The sequence below is a fragment of the Leptodactylus fuscus genome, chromosome 5 (genome assembly GCF_031893055.1).
Source record: "Leptodactylus fuscus isolate aLepFus1 chromosome 5, aLepFus1.hap2, whole genome shotgun sequence".
Taxonomy (NCBI): domain Eukaryota; kingdom Metazoa; phylum Chordata; class Amphibia; order Anura; family Leptodactylidae; genus Leptodactylus; species Leptodactylus fuscus.
This window is the reverse complement of record NC_134269.1, coordinates 139,571,286-139,584,008: the sequence shown is the minus strand read 5'-3', so window position 1 is coordinate 139,584,008 and position 12,723 is coordinate 139,571,286. Positions and strand designations below refer to the sequence as shown.

At 44.8% G+C, this 12,723-nt stretch overlaps 1 protein-coding gene across 1 annotated transcript in view; it reads left to right on the top strand.

Moving 5' to 3' along the window:
- TAFA2 (TAFA chemokine like family member 2) overlaps window positions 1–12,723 on the top strand; it is a 172,844-nt gene that overhangs the window by 122,558 nt on the left and 37,563 nt on the right. The window contains exon 2 of the mRNA XM_075274384.1: window positions 254–308. The gene's annotated coding sequence lies outside the window, so the exon portion shown is untranslated. The remainder of the gene's footprint in view (window positions 1–253; window positions 309–12,723) is intronic.

Here is a 12,723-nt window from a genome sequence, read left to right as displayed (position 1 = left end):
CATGTTGTAATGCAATTTGCATTAAAATAAAAAGCCTTTATACTTATAGTACCTGCCCAGTTCTTCATAGAAGCTGGAAAAGTACGTCTTGGCTTTAGTGCACATATCTTCTTCTCCTCTTTAAGTGCTGTGGTGGTGGTGGTGCAATTTCTCTTAATGTGAAGGTCATATTTGTGTTGACAGCTTTCTAGATTTTAACATTATTGTGTTCTGGAATATATGGACAACTAATTAGCTGAAATCTATTTTACAGATGTTAAACTGTATTCTTGTGTGCCTGGGGGGAATCTGGATTTTGAATGAAGGAGGTGAGTCCATTTTCTAATTTTGTAAAGAATTATTTATCAAAGTGCTAGTTGTAAACCATCTCCAGGCTTCAATTCTATATTTTTCTTTGATGGGTTATTCATTGTCTCGGAAGACCACTTCTCTTAAAGGTCATATTTTACTGCAACTTTGGGTGGTCACAACAGAGGTGTTTTCACTAGATTGTACTAGAGGCTAAAGATAGCTATACATGTAGAATTGTCAGTAGGGTTGAGCGATTGGGTTCTGAAAAGATCGGGTTCCGATTGGTGATTGAGTAAATTTCACGATCAGGATTGGCTGGAAAATGATCGGAAATCGGATTTTAAAACCAATCCTGAAATCTCAAGATTGGCTCAACTCTAATTGTCAGCTTAGCTAAGCGTGCAAGAATACAGATTGGGGAGAGGGAAATAAGCCACCGCTAGACACCTCTCATAGTTTCCTATATTTCCCCAACATCTGCTATGGAGGGAGAATCTGTACACTTCATAGACAAATAAGATTGTCATCTGATCGCACTGATTTTGGTTGGTTAGGTCAACATTCATCTAATGTTTATGGACATCTTTGCTAAAACTGTTCTACTATGAGTAATTTATCTATGTGACCAAGTATCTTTCATAAAATATTCCATTATTGCATCTGCTAGTGTGTTTCAGAATGTAAAGTATAGATGGAGATGCATTACATTACAATTTAGTATTTTGTGCGTGACACTTGCTCCTGTTTATATGCTTTTTCTTCTATTAATCTATAGAACAATATAATATTCAAACACATTTAAATTTAATATTAGGTGTACATCATGAGTATTCATGAACTATAACTTACTATGCTGATGTTAGGCTATCTCTGAATATACATCTGGCATATCTCTGTACAATGATGGAATTGTTTTTTTTTTTAAAACTATTTATTGTCTCCCAGAAAGAGCTAACAGAAGGAAGGCAAGTCTAGAGTTATGGCATACACACACATATTTGAATTTACTCTTTGACTAACTTAGAGCGGGTTCACACCTGCACCCGTTCTCCACTTTAGCCAATCCAGCGGGTTTCCGTCTTCTGCCCCGAGAAACTGGACAGGGGACAGAAACCCGGCAATCAGTTTTCAAACCCATTCACTTGAACGGGTTTGCAAAGTGACCGCCCATGTGCGTCTTCTGCCTGTGCGCGGGGAAACCATTTTTTTTAGTCAGACATGCAGGACTTTGTGTCCGGTTAAAAAAAAACAAAAAACGTTTGGCCACGGACAGGCAGAAGATGCACGTTTTCAAGTGAATAGGTTTGAAAACTGACCACCAGGTATCTGTCCCCTGTCCAGTTTCTTGGGGCAGAAGATGGAAATCCGCTGGTTTGGCTAAAGCGGAGACCAGGCGCAGATGTGAACCCACCTTTAGAGCCTCAATAGTTCTCATACATTTAAAAGAAAGCAGATTCTTACATGAAAAACTAAAGACTGAAGATAAAAAATGTGAATAGTTTGCCCTACAAGCAGAAGCATAACACAAAACTTTTTCTGGTAGAAAATCTGTATCAGTCTCCCCAACTATAATATACTGTTTATTATAATATATCTGTATTAGGCTCCTCAATTGTAATATATACTGGTAAGGGGGCATTCACACTACCATTAGTGTCCGCTCAGCAGTGTCCGTGGCTATTGTCCGTACAACATTTTAGCAACGGACACTAGCTGGTCCGTTTGCAATTTCCATTCATTTCAATGGAATTTTATCTTGTGTCTTTTAGTGTCCATTTGTGTCCTTTATTGTCCGTTTACAACCATGTCCGTTTTTTTCAAGCGGACAAAAAAATTCTACATGCAGGATTTTTCTGTCCATTTGAAAAAACGGACAGCAAGTGTCCATTATTTTTTTAACATTGAGGCTTATGGGCAACGGACATATAGCGGACAGTAAGGGGGCGTTCACACTACCGTCGGTGTCCGACAGCTAGTGTCCGCTGCTAATGTCTGTTTAAAATCTTGTGCGGACATTGGCAGCGGATACTAGCTGTGTCTGTGACATTTTGCATTCATTTAAATGGACGTCAGGTACGTTCTTTTACAGTTCGTGTCTGTCCTTAACTGTCCGTTCCCAAAGATGTCCGACTTTTCAAGCAGACAGCAAAAACCTACATGGCAGATTTTGCTGTCCGCTTGAAAAGTCGGACATCTTTCTGAATGGACAGTTAAGGACAGGCACGGACTATAAAAGAACGCACCCGATCTCCATTTAAATCAATACAAAATGTCACGGACACAGCTAGTGTCTACTGCTAATGTCCGCACAAGATTTTGAATGGACATTAGCAGCGGACACAGACGGTAGTGTGAACGCCCCCTTAATGGACACCTTCATAACGGAATCCAACGGTAGTGTGAACCCTGCTTAAGAGACACCGGATAGGCCCCCTAACGCTTCTGATATGACCGCAACCTCTGCACCCTCTCATTATCCCCTGTTTACAAGAATAGAATGAAACAAAATCTTAAAAATTCCAGGTTTCCAGGTTTGAAATCCCCCCTTGGAAATAGTTTTGAAGGTTTTTGACTGCTGTGATATGAGTGTATTTTAATCTATTACAGCCATAATGTCTAGACTTCCCTCAGATTTAATGGTGGACTGGCAAACCTGTAACCTAATAAGGCTCTATTCACATTACTGATGCTGATGGATGCACAAGCTCTACTCTTTGATGGATTGGAAACACAGCTACATTTTTACAGACCTGACTCTCACATTGGAAGTCAATGAAAGTCTATGAAAAAGAAATAATGGTTACGCTGGTGCTGACATTGCTGTGAAAAACATGGTCGAGAATGAGCAGGGTCATGTGAATATAGCCTAAATCTGTAAATAATTGCCTGATTGTTCATCTGTACCAAAGACTTTAAATTATTTACGTCTTTTTTCGTGTATTGCTGTACTTGCCATCCAATGTATCACATCATGTATATTTGATTTCAATGGTTTTAGAAATGATATACTATTTTCAAGTGCTTTCTTCACATTTGGATTATGAGTTTTTTTCTCATCGGGTTTTATATATTTAAGATATTTTTGATAACTTATAATTGTGTGTATATCCCTAATCTATAGTCATCTATTATAGTCTACACTCAAACTGAGAGAGCACAGACACTAGAACTATTGGTAAAGATGTTCCTAACATTCACTGTTTTCCTTTTAATCCTTTATATTTGTGCTGGCTTTGGCGAGGGTTATCTTGTACATGACTTTTCGTTTATGATGCTTGCACTGGTACTTTTCTGTTGATCAAGATTTGCAAGATCTGGGTTGTGCATCAGTCAGAACAGGATCAAAACACATTTCCTCTCCTATTGGGAAACAAGCACTTTGTTGAAATCTATCCTTCACAACAGTGCTCTTGGGAAATCACTGTTTCACCGCAGTGTCGCATTCAGTGTGCTACAGTTTTCCTGCAGATCTCCAAGATGTGCAGTTGAGATGTTTAAGACATTTACTTTTCAGTGTAGGAAATGTGAGCTATTTGATTGTGCCCATGGCCTTTCAAGCATAAGGTAGATAAGGAGATGGGAGAATAACAGTATTTCTATTCCTATGTCCTAGAATATATTCACTTTTTGAAACCTTAAGCATTAAGATTTTTGTCCCTTTCTATCACATTGATCAGTCATGTAAGTTAATTAGTTAACGCAATTATTTTCCAGAAATCCTATAGACCCCTGTTGCACATTAGCTAGTCGGTTATTACAAAACCGTTCCAAAGTAGATCACTCCTAATAAACATTTACTTGAATTATAGTCATAAGAAACTAAAACGTTAAGAATACCAGTTGGGCTACATGATGTAATAAATAGAGATGAGCGAGTAGTACTCGATCGAGTAGGTATTCGATTGAATACTACGGTATTCGAAATACTCGTACTCGATCGAGTACTACTAGCTGTTCGAAGTTAAGATTCGATGCAGAACTAGCATTGATTGGCAGAATGCTATACATTGCCAATCAACGCTGGTTCTTCTCTTACCTTTAGAAGTCTTCTCCCTGCGCAGCGTCCCCGCGTCCTCTTCCGGCTGTGAATTCACTCTGCCAGGCATCGGGCCTGGGTAGAGCCGACTGCGCATGTCCGCTTGTAGTGCGGGCATGCGCAGTCGGCTCTGCCCAGCCCCGATGCCTAGCAGAGTGAATTCAAGGCCGGAAGAGGACGTGGGGATGCTGCGCAGGGAGAAGAATCCAGCCCGACCCTCACTCATGGACTTGGTAAGTAGAATTTGATCGAATGTTGCCTACCCCTGAAACGAGTATTTCCCCCCATAGACTATAATGGGGTTTGAAACCCATTTGAACAGTCGAACAGTGTGCGGCTGTTCGAATCGGATTTCGAACCCCAAACATTTTAGTGTTCGCTCATCTCTAGTAATAAACCTTTCTCATTTGCACCTTACCTTATTATACATTTTATATAACTGTAATGTGCGATAATGGATGTTGCTGCTTTAGCCATTTTGTTGTTATTGCAGAAATGTTTTAATAAAATAAGAATCGATACAAAATAAGGTAATATGAGAGTGGGATCTTTGTGTTGTCTCTAATGTTATTAATATGATTTCACATCAATTTAAAAAGAATTCCTAAGGTATACAGTTGTAATTCTGAATAATGCAGAAAGGAAAAACCCAAACTCCTTACAATTTGTTCAAGGATTTCATTAGCTATTGTCTAGGAACAGGCACTACCTGTGTTCTAGGTGGAGGGCCACTAAACTGAAGCATTTATAGAAGTCCTTATTTTCCCTTGCAAACTAGTAATATGTTCATCCACTATCCTATTATCCTGAAATGTTGATCCAGAGGATGGTAAAACACCATCAGGTAAAAGCCAATTTTCCCCAGTTTAGGGAAAAAAAAAGTCTCTGTATCAAGGAAACAAGAACAACAGACTACTGATTCATCATCTACTAACTATAATCTGTAATATTATTATGCTCAAGAAAGCTAACCAAACCCTCTTTGAACACTTTTAGGCTAAGGCCTAATCGCTGCCAAAAAAAAAACACTGTGAAAAAGATCACAACGGAAATGCATTGAGTTTTTTTCCACAGTGTTTTTCACAGGAAGTCTGCAGAGTTTTCCTCTGTGGACTTTCTGCTTCTATTATACCTATACTAATAATGCCAGCATTTTCATAGGTATATGTCACATGCTGTGATTTGCAAAAAATACAACGGCTTTTGAAATCGCAGCATTTCCGCTGTGGCATTCTTCCTGCAATGAGAGGATGAGATTAGCCAGAATCCCATCCATTTTGAAGTTAATGTAAAATGCAGCATGGGTGAATTCCCAATAACATTCCCTGGTAGGTTTACAATTACAGAGTATGAACAGGCCACCATATTCTGCAGTGCTTTATAGATATTGTCATCACTCACTGTCCCAAGAAGGGCTCACAACTTAAATTTCATATGAGTATGTCTTTGGAGTATGAAAGGAAATCAGAGTACCGAGAGGAAACCCACACAATCATGGGAAGAACCACTAACTTCACCCAATGTGTCAGCCCCCGTTACAGAAGAAGTCAGTAGTAAAAAAAAATCTATAATGACCTTATAGGGGGAGGACAATGTATATAAAAAATGTAAGATAAAAAATAAAGTCAAATAAAAAGAATGCCACTACCACACACCACACACCTATCACAGGTTCTAGACCCATATCTGGTGATACAAAACTATGTCTCCGCTAATAAAAATTTCTGGAATGGAGAGAAAAGTGCAGAAGCTGAGCCCGGTGGATCACATAACTGCCGGGCCAGAGGATGGCAGCATAGCTGTGTATACAGCGTTCATCGCGCGCTGAAAGCTCTGGCTGAGGTTTCAGCTGACTCCCAGTTTCTTCCAATACCATTACGTCCTGTCAGAATAAGGCAGCCACCTTCTGGACGTATATACCCAATGAGTGGTCTGGAAGTGGTTAAAGGCAGTAGACTTGTCTGCCTGCCCATTATAAGCAACAGCTGAAAAAAAGGTCTTTCCCTGCAGGTAAGGCCGGTTCACAACTGCGCCCCGATCTCTGTTTTGCAGGTTTCCGTTTCCTGTCCAAAACTGGACAGGAGACGGAAACCTGCAGTGATTTTTAAAACCCATTCATTTGAATGGGTTTGGAAAGTGTCCGGCCATGAGCGCCTGTGAGCGTTTTGTGCTGTCTGCGATGAAACCATTTTTTTTTTAACCGGACACAAAGTCCTGTTAAAAAAAACAAACAAAAAAAAAACGGTTTTGCCGCAGAGAGCACAAAACACACACAGGCGCTCATGCCCGACCACTGCCTTCCAGGTTTCCATCTTCTGTCAGCAAAAGACGGAAACCTGAGAAAGGCGATCGGACGCTGGTGTGAACCCGCCCCAAGCAGACTAAGCAACAGAGGCAGGAAAGATGGACAAGGACTTTTAACCTTTCTATTTTGTTCCAACAGGAACTAAAGGCAGGAAATAAGTCCTCACAGGAGGATAGAAAGCAAAACAAACTCAAGCAATAGCAAGGAAGGGAAAGTCATCCAGAAATTTAGATAACCTCACTACAGGGAAGGAATAACCTTCCCTCCAACTGTCCCACCAACACTGGACAGAAAAAATGATGGGGGGGTTTGGTTTATCCTTCATTATATTAAGGGGGGAGGGGTTAATGTTTAACCATTTGTTTAATTAAAAATTTAATTCCGCCCTACCAGCACACAGGGGCAGAAATACCCCAGTGTTGTGCTGCTATTGGGACAGAAGGGAATATTTTTTAAAAAAGTTAAAAAAACAACAACTTTTTTTCTAAAAAAAATAAAAAAGACCGCAAAAATATAATTTCTAAAAATAAAGCGCTATGCATAACTGAAAAAAGAAACAAAAATATTTGAATAGTGTGAACAAAACAAATGTTATAGGCTTCAAAACTGCATGTACCAAACATTCTGAAACTGGCCTAGTCATTAAAGGAGAAACCAAAAAAACTTTTACCCAGAATCTGGGAACAAATTATGGTCCCAGAAACCAATATCAATACATAAACAGAAAACACAGAACCAAAAGAATTTCATAAAAATTACAAAAATATATTTATTAAATATTCAGATGAAGCCACGCTAGGGCAAAACGCGTGTCGGGAATTTTTTCTTTGTCCCACGAGTGGCATCCTGGGAGTTGTCCCCTGTATAGTGTTACACTGTCAGTATGTCAATTGTTATGTATTAACTAGAGATGAGCGAACACTAAAATGTTCGAGGTTCGAAATTCGATTCGAACAGCCGCTCAATGTTCGTGTGTTCGAACGGGTTTCGAACCCCATTATAGTCTATGGGGAACAGATACTCGTTAAGGGGGAAACCCAAATCCGTGTCTGGAGGGTCACCAAGTCCACTATGACACCCCAGGAAATGATGCCAACACCTCTGGAATGACACTGGGACAGCAGGGGAAGCATGTCTGGGGGCATCTAACACACCAAAGACCCTCTATTACCCCAACATCACTGCCTAACAACTACACACTTTCCACATTCAAAAAAACCTCTATCAAAGTGGGAAAATACCTGGAAACCTTCTTTACTCCCCAAATGGATGGACACAAACCCCAATTTAAGCTCAACAAACAGTAACAACCACCCCTTTAAATCACGTTCCCCATGACAACCACAAATGGAATAGGCAATGGGAATTCCAAAAGCCCTCACCCTTAACTGTCATTTTGAGTGTGTGTGTGTGTGTGTGTGTGTGTGTGTGTGTGTGTGTGTGTGTGTGTGATGTGGTAAGACCTTCCAAAATTCACTTTTCTAGCCCTTAACATGAGCCCTTCCAAACAAAGTTACATGACCTTAAGCTGAGCTACCAGCAGAGATTGAGGCCCTTGGCATGAGTAGAGCCTTGCACCAGCAGTGTTTTTGGCACTTAGGGTGAGTTGAGCCTTGTACCAGCGTGTGTCCCTTAACATCAGGCGGGCCCTAAGTTCTGCGCTTTGCACAAAAGTTCCACATTAACTAGGCTGAATGGTACAAAGATTAGTAGGCCCGAGAACCAGGAACAGATCTTGCAATGGCTGTCAGATAACGCTTAAAGCACATTGTCCACCAGCCAGTCAGCCTCTACCTCCTCTTACCCAACAGTCTTGTCCTCCTTCCACCCAAAATTCCCAATCTTCCCAGAACAATAACCCCAACTGTCCCTGCTCCCCAGAGCTGTTCTCCCTTCCTTTGACTGTACCGCAACCTGCCCCTCCATTTCGCGATTCCACGGACCTAACAGACGAGTATCTGTGTCCAGATGCTCAAACACTAGAGTCTCCTCCATTCCATCTCCGGTCGATTTGGTGGCGGATGACCAGCAACCCACCCTCATCGACGACGATGAGACGCAGTTGCTGTCAGGGCAGCCAGTTGACATGCGCATTGTGCAGGAGGAGGAGGCGAGACAGGAGTTGGAAGAGGAGGTGGTGGACGACGAGGACACCGACCCCACCTGGACAAGGCAGATGTCAAGCTGGGAAAGTAGTGTGGATGTTGAGGCAGGTGCAGCACCAAAAAGGGTAGCTAGAGGCAGAGACATGTCCAGAGGCAGAGGTCAGCTGCTTTGCCGAAGCCAGGCCAGACCCGGAATGTCCGAAGATGTTCCCTTTTGTACCCAGCCCAGAAAAACTCCCCCATCGAGGGCACGTTTCTTGAAGGTGTAGAGTTTTTTCAAGGAATGCGCCGAGGACAGATATAGTGTCGTCTACACAATTTGCCTCTCGAAATCGAGTAGGGGCCCTGAGAAGAGCAACCTGTCCACCACTTCAATGCACCGTCATTTGGAATCCAAGCAATGGAATCAGTGGCAGGCAGCAACGGCAGGACAAACGTCGCCCGCCGTTCATGCCACTGCCTCTGCTCACAGTGCTGGCGATGCACTCCAGAGGACGAGCCAGGACATCACTTCATCTGCCTCCGCCACTTTGTTGACTTCTCCCTCATCCTCCCCTGTTTCTGTCTTATCTCCTTCTCCTGCACCATCAAAGGCACCATCAGGCGCTTCTTTACAACAACCCACCATCTCTCAGACATTGGAGCGCCGGCAGAAATACACCGCTAACCACCCACCCACGCAAGCCTAGAACGCCAACATCGCTAAACTGCTGGCCCAGGAGAGGTTGGCGTTCCGGCTTGTTGAAACTCCCGCCTTCCCGGACCTGATGGCAACTGTGGCACCTCACTATGCCGTCCCTAGCCGTCTCAACTTCTCCCGGTGTGGCGTCCCCGCCTTGCACCAGCACGTGTCACTCAACATCAGGTGGGCCCTTAGTTCCGCGCTTTGCTGCAAGGTCCACTTGACCACCGACACTTGGACAAGCGCCTGTGGTCAGGGATGCTGCAGTGCTTATCTTTAATGACAGGCAGGGTGAATGTGGTGGAGTCTGTTCCCCGGGTGCAAACTGGGGTGGCCTATCTCCTCTCCCAGGCCAAAATTCATGGCAGGAGTAGACTGAAACCCTACGACGCTGCAACCTCCACCACAGCTACTAGCGGCAAACGCTAAAACACTGGTGTGGGGAGACGTCAGCAGGCGGTGCTGAAGCTCATCAGCTTGGGGGACAGACAGCACAGTGCCTCCGAGGTCAGGGATGCCATCCTGGCTGAGATGGCATTTTTTTTTCCCTGCTACACCTGGGGCCTGGCATTTTTACGCCTGTGATAATGGCTGGAACCTGGTAGCGGCTCTGGAGCTTGCCAGCCTCCAACACGTTCCATGTTTGGCCCACGTCTAACCTAGTGGTGCAAAGTTTTTTAAAAACATACCCAAATGTACCGAAGCTACTGTTGAAAATGCGGCGCTTGTGCGCCCACTTTTGCAAGTGCACAGGAGTCGCTGCTAGCCTAAAAACACTCTAGCAAGGCCTACATCTGTCCAAACACAGGCTGTTGTCTGTCATTCACACACGCTGAAACCCTACAATACCATATCTTGAGCAGGGTGTGTGAGCTGCACAGACCTTTGATGGAGTTCCATCTACAAAACCCAAGGGTTCCTCAAAGTCAGCAACCAAAGTTTCTGCACCATGAGTTTCCAGGGGTGGCAGAGTTATGGCTAGGGGAAGAGGCATGGATAGGGATGATGTCTAGGGGCAAAAGCAGTGTGGATGTGGAGGCAAGCTAAGCAGGAAAAACTGGGGGTACAAGCTAAGGCATGGACTGGGGTGATGTCTAGGGGCAAAAGCAGTGTGGATGTGGAGGCAAGCTAAGCAGGAAAAACTGGGGGTACAAGCTAAGGCATGGACTGGGGTGATGTCTAGGGGCAAAAGCAGTGTGGATGTGGAGGCAAGCAAAGCAGGGAAAATGGTGGCTAGAGGCAAAGGGATGTCCATAGGCAGCAAGGGCAAAGATGCAAAACTCTCCCGTTTCAAGAATTTTCCTGACTTGTTTCCCCACAAAACATTCCTGGGAGGAGGGCTGAAACACCACCCTCCTCCTCCTCCGCTGTTAGATTGACCCCAGCTACGAGCTGAAAACGCTGCAACACTGGTGTGGGGAGACGTCAGCAGGCTGGGCTGAAGCTCATCAGCTTGGGAGACGGACAGCACATTGCCTCTGAGGTCAGGGATGCCATCCTGGATGAGATGGCAATTTGTTTATCCCCGCTGCCCCTGGGCTCAGTGGGTGAGAGCAAGCGCAGGATAATCGTCGTTTGGCCTGGCGGCCACTGCCTCTTCCACTGTTGACAGGGCTGGCGCTGCAGTCCAGACCAGGAGCCAGGACACCTCCACATCTGCCTCTGACACTTTGGGGAGTTCACCCTTATCCTCACCTTTTCCTGCCATTTCTCCTTTTGCCCGCGCCATCATGCGCCTCTTCCCAGCAACTCCCCATCTCCCAAGCCTTTCATTTCATGCTAAAGTACAGCGCAACCCACCCACATGCCCAAGGCTTCAACGGCCTCATCTCAAGAAATCTGGCCCAGGAGATGTTGGAATCCCGGCTGGGGGACACTCTGCCCTTTTTGGGCAGAGTGTCTACTGCGCCACCGCACTGTGCCGTCCACACCAGCACTTTCCCCCAAACATGAGGCGGTCCCTAAATTCAGCGCTTAGCCCTAAAGTTCCATGTGACCAGTTACGAATGGACAAGTGCATGCGGACAGGGACGCTAACTTTCAATTTGGGCACAGTGGTTGAATGTAGTTGAGGCGTGGACCGGGTCGCAAAATGTGGTGGCCTGACTTGTCTCCCCACACAACATTCCTGGGAGGAGGGCTGAAACACCACCCTCCTCCGCTGTTAAATTGACCCCAGCTACGAGCTGGAAACGCTGCAACACTGGTGTGGGGAGACGTCAGCGGGCCGTGCTGAAGCTCATCAGCTTGGGGGCCAGACAGCACACTGCCTACAAAGTGAGTCATGCCATCCTCGATGAGACGGCAATGTGGTTTTTGCCACTGCACCTGGGCCCAGGCATGTTGTCATGTGTGATAATGGCCGTAACCTGGGATTGGCTCTGTAGCTTGGCAGCCTGCAACATATTCCATGCCTGGGCCACGTTTTTAACTCATTGCTGCTAATCTTTTGAAAAAGGTACCCCAATGTTCCTGAGCTACTGGTGATAGTGTGGTGCTTGTGCGGATAGTTTTTAAAGTGTATAGTTGCCGCTGCTAGCCTCTATGCACTCCTACAACGCCTGTACCTGCTGGAACAACGGCTGTTGTGCGACGTCTCCACACTGCTGGCACTAAACATATCATGTGTTGAGCAGAGTGTGTGAGCAGCACAGACCTTTGATGTAGTTCCAACTCCAAAACCCTCGGGTTCATCAAAGTCAACTCCCTCAGTTGCTCAACCATGAGTGGCCATGGGTGGCAGACTTATGTGAAATCCCATCCCATCCATTGCACTGGACACGAAACATTAGCATGCGCTCAGCACAACTTCGGATATGGCAGATGCGTTAAGCAGGGTGCAGGGTACAACACAGACCAGGCCCGAGCACCAGGAACAGGTGTTAGAAATACTGCAGCATCTGCCATTTCCTTCCAATTTTGGGGTTTTGGACCCGCCACCGACTTGTCTGGACCTAAGTGGGGATCATGAGACACAGTTGCCATCAAGGCAAGCTGTGGTCATGTGCGGTTTGCAGTAAGGGGGCAGTGCGCAATTGGAAGAGGAGTTGGTGGATGACGAGGCCACCGACCCCACATGGACAGGGGTGATGTCTAGGGGCTAAAGCAGTGTAGATGTAGAGGGAAGCTAAATCAACAAAAAACCTGGGTAGAAGCAAAGGCATAAACTGGGGTGATGTTTAGGGGTGAAAGCAGAGTAGATGTGGAGGGAAGCTAAGCAGCAAAAACAGTGGGTAGAAGCAAAGGCATGCAAAACTCTACCCTGTTGGAAGACTTATTCCTAGGTCTGGAACACGTTAATGGC